Below are 12,997 nucleotides of genomic sequence, written 5' to 3'. Positions count from 1 at the left end.
CTCCTCAATCGTGGCTCAGTCCTTGATGCAAGTGCCCTCATCCACATTCCACAGCATGCTACCCACCACAACCTCAGCACAGCCCCAACCCGACATGAGATCAGAAAGGCCATCCAACAGCTAAGAAACAATAAGGCCGCCGGCGTAGATGGGATTTCCGCCAAAATTCTAAAATACGGTGGAGAAGCACTCTTGACACAAATACATGGTCTCATCTCCCTCATCTGGAAGGAGGAGAGCATGCCAGGGGATCTCCGAGATGCCGTAATTGTGACCATCTTCATAAAAGGCGACAAGACCGACTGGAGTAACTACAGAGGGGTATCCCTGCAGTCCCCCACAGGGAAGGTCATCGTAAGAGCCCTTCCCAACCGCATCCTCCCCTGGCTGAAGAGCTCCTACCGGAATCACAATGTGGATTCCATCCATCAAGAGGCAGTGGACATGATCTTCACAGCAAGCCAACTCGAAGAAAAATGTAGCAACCTTTATACATGGCCTTCTTTGACTTCACAAAGGCCTTCAAATCTATCAACCAGGAGGGATTATGGAACATCCTCCTCAAATCTGGCTGCCCGGAGAAATTCATCACCATCCTCCGCCTGCTACATGACCACATGCAAGCTCTAATCCTTATAACGGATCTCCCACTGACCCAAGCAAGGCTGTGTCATCTTTTCCATCTTCCTCGCCGCAACTCTCCATCTCATCTCCCCGAAGCTCCCTGCCAGAGTAGATCTACTCTACAGGATGAGTGGCAAACTATTTAACCTTTGTCGCCTCCAGTCCAGAACTAAAGCCATTCCAACCTCTGTCATCGAGCTGAAGTACGCTGATGATGCTTGCGTATGTGCACACTCAGAGGCCGAGCTTCAAACCCTCGTCAATGCATTCACGCAGGCATATGAAAGAATGGGTCTTAAGCTAAACATCCAGAAGACAAAGGTCCAGCCTGCTCCTGCAACACAAAACGGCCCTCGACTATCAAGATCCATGGCGAACCATTGGACAATGGGATGTTGGCCTGAGAGAAGACACTGATGTTGCAGCACCTGTCCTACCACTGAATTTGTAGGATATTGCGGAGGCACCGCTGATGATATTTCCCCAGGACTTTGAGATGTTTGCTGTACAGTGTCCACGTTTCTGATGCATACAGGAGGGCAGGCAACACCGCGGCCCTGTAGACCATGAGCTTAGTGCCAGGTTTGACAATGATCGCTTCCCATACCTTGGAAGCCTCCTCTCAGCAAGGGCAGACATCAACGATGAAACTCAGCATTGCCTCCAGTATGCCAGCGCAGCCTTCAATCGTCTGAGGAAAAATGACAAAGACCTCAAACCTGGCACCAACCTCATGGTCTACAGGGCTGCAGTGTTACCTGCCCTCCTGTATGTGTTGGAAACATGGAAACTGTACAGTAGACATCTCAAAGCCTGGGAGAGATATCACCAGCTGTGCCTCTGCAAGATCCTGCAAATTCAGAGGCAGGACAGGTGCTCCAATATCAGTGTCCTCTCTCAGGCCAACATCCCCAGTATTGAGACACTGGTCATGGCTACTCAGTTACGCTGGGTGGGCCACATCATCCACATGCCTGGCACAAGACTCCCAAAACAAGCTTTCTACTCCGAACTCCGTCACAGCAAGAGACTACCTGGAGGGCAGAGGAAATGCTTCAAGGATGTCCATACATCCTCCCTGAAAAAGTGTGACGTCTCCACCAATTCATGGGAATCTCTTGCCCGAGACTGACCAAAATGAAGCAGAAGCATCCGCGACAGTGCCAGCCAGTTCAAACAACATCGACATGCCCAGGCAGTGACCAATTGCAAACAGCGGAAGGAGCGTTCGGAATGTTGAGCATCCCATTCACTCGCCTCACCAAACACCACCTGCCCCACCTGTGGCAGAGTGTGCGGATCCAGAATTGGACTATTCAGTCACTAAGGACCCACAACCCCGGAATGAAAGAAAGTCAACCGCGTTCCTAAGGGACTCCCTAAGTAGAGAAGACATTAGCTCCCAGTTAAGCAATGATTGCGCAATGCTCCGCAACATCCTCAGATACTGAAGCAGTCCATGCAGAAATGCAGCAAAACCTGGACAATATCCAGGCTTGGGCTGATAAGTGGCAAGTAACATTCGCGCCACACAAGTGTCAGGCAATGACCATCTCCAACAAGAGAGAATCTAACCATCTCCCCTTGACATCCAATGGCATTACCATCACTGAATCCCCCACTATCGACATCCTAAGGGCTACCATTGACCAGAAAGTGAACTGGAGTAGACATTTAAATACTGTGGCTACAAGAGCAGGTCAGAGGCCAGGAATCCTGCGATTAGTAACTCACCTCCTGACTCCCCAGAACCTGTCCACCATCTACAAGGCACAAGTCAGGAGTGTGATGGAATACTCTCCACTTGCCTAGATGGGCACAGACCAAACATCACTCAAGAAGCTTGACACCATCCAGGGCAAAACAGCCTGCTTGATTGGCACCCCATGCGCAACATTCACTCCCTCCACCGACGCACAGTGCCAGCAGTGTGTACCATCTACAAGATACACTGCAGCAACGCACCAAGGCTCCTGAGACCTTCCAAACCCATGATCTCTACCAAGGACAAGGGCAGAAAATGCATGGGAACACCACCACCTGCAAGTTCCCCTCCGAGGCATACACCATCCTTACTTGGAACTATATCGCCGTTCCTTCACTGTCGTTGGGTCAAAATCCTGGAACTCCCTTCCTGACAATACTGTGGGTTTACCTACCTCAAATGGACTGCAGCGGTTCAAGAAGGCAACTCACCACCACCTTCTCGAGGGCAATTAGGGATGGGCAATAAATGCTGGCCTGGCCAGCGTCGCCCACATCCCATGAATGAATTTTAAAAATGCCTTGATTTAAAAGTTTTCATCCTTGCTTTCAAATTCCTCTATGGCCTCGCTCTTCCTTATCTCTGTAATCTCCTTTCGTCCCATAACACTCCAAGATATCTGCACTCCTCTAATTCGGGCCTCTTGAGCATCTCAGATTTTAGTTGCTCTCCCATTGGTGTCTGTGCCTTCAGCTGCCAAGGCCCTAAGCTCTGAAATTCCCTCCCTATACCACTCCACCTCCCTACCTATTTTAATTTTTTTAAGACACTCTTTAAAACCGACCTCTTTGACCAAGCATTTGCTCACCAGTCCTAATATCTGCTTACATGGCTCAGTGTCAAATTTTGCTTTATAACAGTCCTGTGAAGCAGCTTGGGATGTTTTATTATGCTAAAGGCATTAAATAAATACAAGTTGTTGTTGTAAAATCACAGTGGTGCAGCAGTGAATACTCTTCTATAGTTCAGTTTTGATCAATTGTACCAGAGTCCTCTCTATAAATTTTAATATGAAGGCATTTCACCATCTGCTCTGGTGTTACATTGAAATGTTATTCATAAACTCCTATGAGCTGCTTGTACTTTAACATTCTGAAACCTTTAGAGTAACATATTCAATTTGTTAGCTTTCAAAGCTGTACAATGCAATTTGTATTTTCATTTAATTCTCCTTGCAGCTATACAGTAACTTTTTCTAATGTCAGACCATCAACAAAATAAAGGGGAGGAAGGTTTTGTTAAGATAGATAACATTTTCACTTATTCTAACTTTTTTCTTTCCTTGACTTTCTTTTTTATTCATCACCCAGATTATACCGCTGGCTCTAGTTTTAGTGGCAGGAAGGAGGGGCTGAATGGCCTATTTCTGTTCCGATATTCATATGAACTAGCTACAGTTGGATTATTGCATGCATTTCTAAGCACTCCATTATAGGAATGGTATTAGAGCCATGGAAAGAGTACAATGAAAATTCACTATAATTATGTCAGGAATAACAGGTCAAAGTAATTAAGGAAGACTTGGAAAATTGGGACTTTTTCACAGAAAGAGAATATTAAAGGGAAATCTAATGTGAGTTTTATAAACTCTGTAAGGTTTTGGGAGGGTAAATAGGTAAAACGTTGTTCCCACAGGGTGGTGAATCAGTAACATGGGGATATACACTTAGGATTATCAGAAGGAAACTGAAGGGTAAGTCCAAAGAAATTTCTGTGCACAGAGGGTTCTTAGAACAGGGAATATTTTATCACAAATTACTGAAATGACAGCTATTGCGATGGAATTTAGAAGTGAACTGCCTGAGTATTTAAAAAAGAATATAAAAGATTACAGGGAAAGGGCAGAGAAGTAGGATTAGAGTAAATAGCTCCAATGGAAGAGCTTGGATGAGCACAAGTGTAATGGACTGGGCTTCTGATGCAGTAATTTCTATGATTCTAAGTTATTTACATAGGAAAACATCCCAAGATGCTTCACAGAGGGTAAGTAGACAAAAATTGATGAACGACTAATTTGTCATTAATGAGCAAATCTTCTCTTTCGCATCTCATTCAACTCCCATGTGGCGTTTCTCAAACGTTTCTGCTGCACTGGGCCCTGGAGTTTTCTCGTTTTGGGAACGTTCCTTCTAACGTTGTATCGAACAAAATGTACAAAATTGTTCCTCAAATATTAGAAGTATTTTATATCTCAGAGATAATTTGATAAACAATGTTGAATTTGGTTCTCTCACATTCTCCATAGTGAGATGCAATGGAGGTTAGTTTGGAGAGAGGTTGAAAAGTGGTTCTTAGTGGGTGCTGTACTAATAAGACATACCTGTTTAAAAGTTTGGTTTTAGCATGCAATTCTGGGGCTAATTGGTGATAACCGTGATTTACAATTGCCTAGAGGAACTGAAGCAGAGACTTGCAGGTTTAGCAGTCAAGCACCGATTGGGAGCAACTTTCGTCGAGAGGTACATGTAACCTCCAATTCTGCTGGACATGTGGCATGTACTGGCTGATACACAATGAGGGAGAGGACTCACAGGTTCTCAGCAGCACTGGAAGTCCTGGAGGACGAAGCTCCGAGGAGGATGGAAGTCCTGGAGGACGAAGCTCCGAGGAGGATGGAAGTCCTGGAGAACGAAGCTCCGAGGAGGATGGATGCCCTGTACCTGCATGGAGGAAGGAGCTTACCTCTCCCTCCTGTCCCTCTCTCCTATAGATGCTGGCTCTGCCTGGCCTTATCTTCCCCTTGCATTCCTCTTCCAAACCAAGGAGATCCCCTAACAAGATCCCCATCAACAAGCACTTCCTTTGGCCTGGTGACTGCTATATGGTCTCCAATGAGGTTCAGTTGCTCAGCACTCACTGTCTTTAGGAGAAATCTTCAGATAATCCGCGGGAAAAAAATGTTGATAAGAATCTTGGTGAAGTTGTGACAAATTGCCTCAGAAAGTCTTCCAATGTGTCTCAAAAGTCTTCAAACGAAGTATAGTCAGTCCATCTCCAGCAGCAAGTGAATAGTGAAAGCTAAGCATGGCTTTAAGTAGCATTCGAAATACTTGGCATCAGTTTACTTCCTATTGTTAGGCGAGGTTCTTAATTGCAGCACTAGCCAGCAAAACGGCAAGCAACCTCTTTAATGAGCACTAACAGGTAAGTTAATTGTCAATCAGTCTTAACAATCCTAACGTGCATGTCAACTACTTTGCAAAGCTGGTGTCTTATGCTAAAGGTCGCCTAAATCACTGTTGCAGCTCAAGACGCCATCTTGGCCACTTCAGAGACTATTTAGCATTTCAAGTATCCATGGAAAATCATCCCCTAATTCTTTGCTACAGAAGTTCTTTTTGCATTTCCTCCATCACTTCCTCCAACAGTGGTAGCTTTGTCAGCATTCTTCAACGATCAAGAAACATGTAAATCATTGAAAAGTTTGTATATTCTCTGATTTGATTTGCCTTCTGATGATTATAAAAGCCCACAAGATGTTAATTTATTTTTCTGATTCATAGGTTGTTTGCACTCTTCCTCTATTTAATCCTTTAGAACATTAATTGTTTCCAATCACCCAGCTACCAGTTTTCTTGGTTTATTGCCAAGCTCAGAATAGTGCCTTATTAAGATGAGTGCATACTCTGTCCACTCCATACTAATTGTATTTAATTGGTACTTAGTGGATGAATTTTTTCGTTAAAGCTGTGGTGAATGGCTTACCTGCATTTCCTTGGCTAGCTTTTGTGTTGTTTCCAATGGTTTACTTACATTTATTACTTTAAGCATTGTCAAGGCACGGTAATAATTCTCCTAAAATGCCTCCCAAACTGTGGCAGGCATGTCAGTGGGCCCAGCAACACTGGGAAATAAGACTGAGGCCAGTAACTTCCTCAGAAGTGTTCCTGCACCATCACTGTATCTTTCTGGAAGTGCTGTGGAAACCCTGATTATATGTATAAACAGAGTTTAAACGGCACTGCCGACATTTGGGTGGCAAAGCAAAAGCAGTTCTGAGGAAATTCTGGGCCATAGTTTCTAATTATTTTTGATCACATGTAATTCGTGATTTCATGAATTGGTTTATGTCATTAAGAATATGCGTGCATGTTCAGAAATATGTCAGTTTCAGAGATTCTTGTAACCCTGACTAAATTTTATGCTAAAATAAAAGCAAAATACTGCAGATGCTGGCAATCTGAAACAAAAACAAAAAGTGCTGGAAATACTCAGCAGGTCTGGCAGCATCTGTGGAGAGAGAAGCAAAGTTAACATTTCAGGTCTGTGACCTTTCATCAGAACAGTTCTGAGCCACCTTCTTAAACTGTTACAGTCCATCTGGTGCGGGTACACCCACAGTGCTGTTAGGCTGGGAGTTTCAGGATTCTGATCCCATGACAGAGAAGAAACGATGATATCTTTCCAAGTCAGGATGGTGTATGACTTGGAGGGGAACATTCAGGTGGTGGTCTTCTCATGCTTCTTCTGTCATTGTCCTTCAAGGTGGATGAGGTCGCAGGTTTGGAAAGTGCTTTAGAAGGAAGCATGGTGAGTTGCTGCACTACATCTTGTATGTGGTACACACTACCACCACTGTGCATCGGTGGTGGAGGGAGTGAATGTTTAAGGTGGTAGATGGGGTGCCGATCAAGCAGGCTGCTTTGTCCTGGATGGTGTTGAGCTTCCTGAGTGTTGCTGGAGCTGCACCCGTGCAGGCAAGTGGTGAATATTCCATCACACATCTGACTTGTGCCTTGTAGATGGTGGGCAGGCTTTGGGGAGTCAGGAGGTGGGTAACTCGCCACAGAATTCCCAATCTCTGACCTGTTCTTGTAGCCATAGTATTTATGTGGCTGCTCCAGTTCAATTTCTGGTCAATGGTAACCCCCAGGAGGTTAATCTGTTAATTGTGGATCAATGTTTTGAGTATATGCAGGTGAAGGGTGTTAATCAGGGTCTTAATTGAGCACCTATAAGCTGATCCTCACTGATACTGGCGGAGGTTTTTGAGTGAGGAGCTAAAGTTTGTACTCCCTTCACTATATATTTATATTTTTATATTTAGAGATACAACACTGAAACAGGCCCTTTGGCCCACCGAGTCTGTGCCGACCAAGAACCACCCATTTATACTAACCCTACAGTAATCCCATATCCCCTACCACCTACCTACAAATTGTCAGGGTATGATTACCCTTCAATGTTCTCTGAGTCTGAACCATATGACCAGTGGAAGAAAGAGGTGGCTATTTCGACCCGGGTTACATGTCTACCAAAGAGGAAATAAGGTTTGGCCTTGTCGTTGTCACTTCCTACCAAAAGTAAAATCGGAAGTAAAGTGTTTTGTGAACTGGATGCTCGTCAGTTCGATACTGATGAAGGGTTGGATCTTCTGTTAGAATTCTTGGATGAAATTTACAAGAAAGATGACTTATTTAATGCGTATGAAGCTTGTTCAGACTTTGATAGATTTTTGGAAAACAAATGGTTATTCAATGGAGGAATATATCATGGACTTTAACAGACTGTATAGAAGATTAAGGAAATTCAATTTGGGGATCCCTGGTTCAGTGTTAGCATTTAAATTGCTAGATTGTGCTAGGGTGTCACATATGGACAGGCTCCTGGTTCCAACTGGGGTTCAGTTCATGGACGAAGACTCCCTGTTGGATCAAATGTCTGCTACCTTAAAGAAATTCCTGGGCAAACAGTCATTTCCTGCAGCCCTGTTAGAACAAACAGGGAATTCTGCGGTGACAAAAAGAATGGAGGACTCAATGTCTACTAGATTTTGAAATGGTCCTGGTACTGGAAGCAGGCATAAGTACAATGGAAGAGTTAAAGACAGGAGGAATGAGGATGAAAGCACTTTTAGCAGGTCTGACTATTATAGCAATTGGAACAGCAATTGTAGGTAAATGAATCCCAGGAATACCCAAGGAACAGTTAATAGGTGCTTCCGATGTGACTCAAAAGTATCATTATGCAATGAACAGCCCTAAGTGGAGGGGCAGAGTCCTCAAAATAACACACGATACAGAGAATTCTGAGGCAGAAGAGGAAGATACTCATGAATCTGAGTGAATTGTACCAGTCACAAGGAGTTTTAGTCCTGTGATGAATATTTTACTTGCAGATTCTTTCAACTGTGCTGTATTGGATAGTGCTTGCACGTTGACAGTATGTGGAACTGACTGGTTACAGTGTTATAAAAACAAGAAATGCTGGAACCACTCAACAGGTCTGGCAGCATCTGTGGAAAGAGAAGTGAGTTAACGTTTCGGGTCAGTGACCCTTCTTCGGAACCGTTACAGTGTTACAGTGTTATCTGGATTCACTCAGTAGTGAAGATCGATACAAACTTAAGGAGTATAAAAGTACTACTAGCTTAATGTTTGATGATGACAACATATTGAAGTCACTGAAGAGAGTAGCAATTCCATGTAAAATAGCTGGGGTAAGCCACTATATCAGTGCTGATGTAATATCTAGTGAGATACATTTACTGTTGAGTAAGCCTTCAATGAAAAATGCACAAATGAAACTTGATATGGAGCATGATAAGGCAATTGTATTTGGGAAGTCAGTAAATTTGCAGTTTGCCCAGTCAGGGCATTATTGTATCCCCTTAACAAATCCTGACGTTTCTCGTCAGAGTATTAGAAAAGTACTACTGGCATCAGGTGTTAAGAATCAAAGAGATAAAAGGCAAATTGTCTTAAAGTTGGACAGAAAATTTGCTCACCCTTCTTGTCAGAGATTTAAAAAACCTGCTAAAGGATGCAGGTGTGATTGATGCAGTGTATAAGAGGATAATAGAAGGGATTAGTGCAAAGTGTGAAATCTGTGCAAAGTATCAGAGGACACTATCATGTCCTATTGCCGGCCTTCCATTGACGTGTGACTTTAATGAGGTAGTTGCCATGGATGTAAAGGTATGGGACAAAGACATGAATATTTTCATTCTACATTTTATAGACCTAGCAACTAGATTTAGTCTTTCTACAATAATAAATAGTAAGGACAAAAAGGTAATTATAGACAAAATTATGGAGAAATGGATAGGGACTGGGCTTGGGGAACCAACTAAGTTTCTGACTGATAATGGAGGGGAATTTGCCAATGACAAGTTCAGAGACATATGTGAAAACATGAACATTATGGTTATGAATATTGCAGCTGAAAGTCCTTTCAGCAATGGGCTTTGTGAGAGGAATCACACAGTGGTTGATGAAATGCTGCATAAAATCTTAGATGATCAGCCAAACTGCAAGTTGACAGCTTCCCTGGCATGGGCAGTTCATGCGAAGAATTCATTTCAAATGGTTGGAGGATATAGTCCCTTTCAATTGGTCTATGGGCGGTATCCCAAATTGCCTTCTGTACTGTGTGACAGTCCTCCTGCTCTAGAAGATACCACAATTAGTTCAATTTTTTCTGCACATTTTAATGCTTCACATGCAGGGAGATCTCTGAGAAAATTCAGAGAGCTCTGAGGCATTGTACAAGGCCATCTGAGGTGGAATTTAATTCAGGTGATTTGGTGTGTTATAAGAGAGAGGGTCATAGGGAATGGAAGGGCCCTGGTAAGGTAATCAGTCGGGATAGTAAGACAGTAGTTATCAAGCATGGAAATCAAACTGTTAGGGTTCATTCCTCACGATTAATCGGGGTTAATTACAAAATCTCAGAATCTGAGCAGCTGATAGAGGGAAAAGAGGCATCTTGTACCTCAAATACTCACGTGTTTTGTGATGAAGATCCTGAGGAACAGAATACGGCAGATCAAGGGTTGGATAGTAATGTGAGCGACCATGATGCTCGGGAAAGAGCTATCACATCCAAAGACCAATTGCCCCGCGTTGGTACTCGGGTGACATATATTCCAGAGGTCTAATAAATGGAGGGATGCAACAATTGTGGGATGTGCAGGAAAATATTAGTTAAATGTTCAAGATGATAGCCAAGAAGCAAGGTCCATGGACTGGCAGAGTGGGGTGAAAAAGTGGAGGGTAAGAAAGCACAGTGCCACTTCCAGTAGTGGGTCAGGAAGTAACTCTTGTGTAAGGAAACAATCATGTACTGGAGAAAGGGCCTCTGATAATGTGCAAGGGAAATCTTCTAGCAGTAGTCCTGAAATACATCAAAGTGCTAATAGAGGCCATAGTCTAAACAGATTTCCCAATAAAACTAAGGCGAGAGAGCAGTCTCGAAATAGAACTAGAAGCAGAAGTCCTTGTGACCATGAGTTTTAGTAATTGCCAGTAAACATGAAGATAAACTAATAAGAGAAGCAAAACATAAGGAATTAGAGAGTTGGAGAGAGTTTGTAATTTATTTGGAGGTACCAGATAGGGGATATCCAGCCTTGTGACATGGATGGATTTGCACTGAAAAAGCCCTTCCCGATGGAACTTATAAGGCTAAAGCGAGGCTAGTTGCGAGTGGTTTTGAAGATCCATTGGGTGATACCGATGTTAGAGTGGACTTTCTGACAGCTGGTAAAGTAATCTTGAAAATCTTTTTGGCTCTTTTAGACACATATTCATGGGAGTGTAGAACCATTGACATAAAAGCCGCATTTCTGCAAGGTGATACTTTTCAGAGAGAAGTATATCTGAAACCACCTGAAGAGGCAGCAGATGCAGAAGGAAAATTATGGAAACTGAACAAATGTGTCTATGGGCTTAATGATGCTTTCAGGGTGTGGTATTTCTCGGTGAGATCTAATTAATTGTGTTCAACTAAAAGCAGATCCTGCGACGTTTTATTGGTATCATAAAGAGAAACTTTCAGGCTTCTTCATGATGCATGTTGATGATTTCTTATGGGGTGGTACTGCGGATTTTGAGAAATATGTTATTAATAAGATTAGGGCAGAACTTAAGATTAGGAGTCAGGCTTGTGGGGCCTTTAAATATATTGGTTCCGATATTAAGCAGACTAAGTCTGGAATAAGTTTAAATCAACAATCCTATTTATAGAGTGTTACTCCCATCCCGGTTAATCGTATTAGGTGATAACAGAAAGGTGATTATCAGTCTAAAGCAGAGATTGAGCAATTGCAAAGCTTGGTTGGTCACTTAAACTGGTTGGGCTCTCAGACTAGGCCCGATACTAGTTTTGATGAGCTGAAGTTAAGCACGATGATTAAACATTCAAAAGTTGAGAATGTTTTAAGGGCAAATAAAACATTAAAAAATACTAAATCTGGAGAAATGTGTACTGAAGTTCCCATCTTTGGGTGACCTAAAGAACATGAAGCTAATAATTTTTCATGATGCTTCACATGTTAATCTTCCTGATGGGTATTCGAGTGCAGCTGGTTTCATAATGTTTCTAATGGGTGAAAATGGGAAATGTTGTCCTTTAGTTTGAGAGGTCACGAGAAAAGAACAGGTTGTTAAAAGTACTTTAGCTGCAGAAATACTGAGTCTTGTTGGGACAGTGGATATGGGGTTCTATTTGTCAACTATTTTGGGTGAAATTCTGAAAAGGGACATAGTGAAGTAGGATACAGATTGAATGTTATGCGGATAATCATTCTTTGTGAGATAATGCACACTTTACAAAAATTGTGAGTGAGAAAAGACTACATATTGACCTTGCTCGTTTGAAACAAATACCGGAGAGAAAGGAAATCCCCAAACTTAAATGGGTAAATGCAAGTCATCAACTATCTGATTGTTTCACAAAAAGAAATGCGAGTGCAAAGAAATTGTTAGGGGTGCTGGGGTCGGGGGGTGGGGGTTGGTGGAGGTGGCATCTCACAATATAATACTTTGTACCCAATATGGAAGTTATTTTGATTTATTTTGAAATGTTCTTTGAGCACGTTAATCCAAGTTGTATTATAAAAGAAAGAAGGGAATCTGCTAATCTGTTAATTGTATATCAATGGTTTGGGTATATGCAGGTGAAGGGTGTTAATTGGGGTCTTAGTTGAGCACTTATAAGCAGACACTCACTGAGACTGGCAGAGAGCTTTGTGTGAGGAGCTACATGTTTGTAATCCTTTCGCAATAAATGTGAAACTGAGTGAAGATAGCATTATCCTTCCATAACAAGCTTTTTGGAGTTTAACACAGGATGTTGATACTGGGGAATTCAGTGATGATAATGCAGTTGAATGTCAAGGGGAGATGGTTAGATTGTCTTTTATTAGAAACCGTCATTTTCTGGCACTTGTGTGGCATGAATGTTACTTGTCACTTATCAGCCCAAGCCTGGATGTTGTCCAGGTCTTGCTACATATTGACACGAACTGCTTCAGAATCTGAGGAGTTGCAAATGATACTGAATGTCATACAATCATCAGTGAATATCCCCACTTACGACCTTATAACGGAGGCAAGGTCATTGATAAAGCTGCTGAAGACGTGTGGGCTTAGGACACTAACCTGTGGAATGTACTGGGGCTGGGATGATTGACCTCCAACAAACACAATCATCCTCCTTTGTGTTAGGTGCGACTCCAACCAGTGGAGAGTTTTCCCCTTGATTCACATTGATTTCTGTTTGGCTAGGGCTCCTTGATGCCATACTCAGTCAAATTCTGCCTCAATATCAAGGGCAATCACTCTCACCTCACCTCTGGAGTTCAGTTCTTTTGTCCATGTTTGGACC

Source organism: Heterodontus francisci, chromosome 10 (genome assembly GCF_036365525.1).
Source record: "Heterodontus francisci isolate sHetFra1 chromosome 10, sHetFra1.hap1, whole genome shotgun sequence".
Lineage (NCBI taxonomy): Eukaryota > Metazoa > Chordata > Chondrichthyes > Heterodontiformes > Heterodontidae > Heterodontus > Heterodontus francisci.
This window is presented reverse-complemented; position numbering follows the sequence as displayed.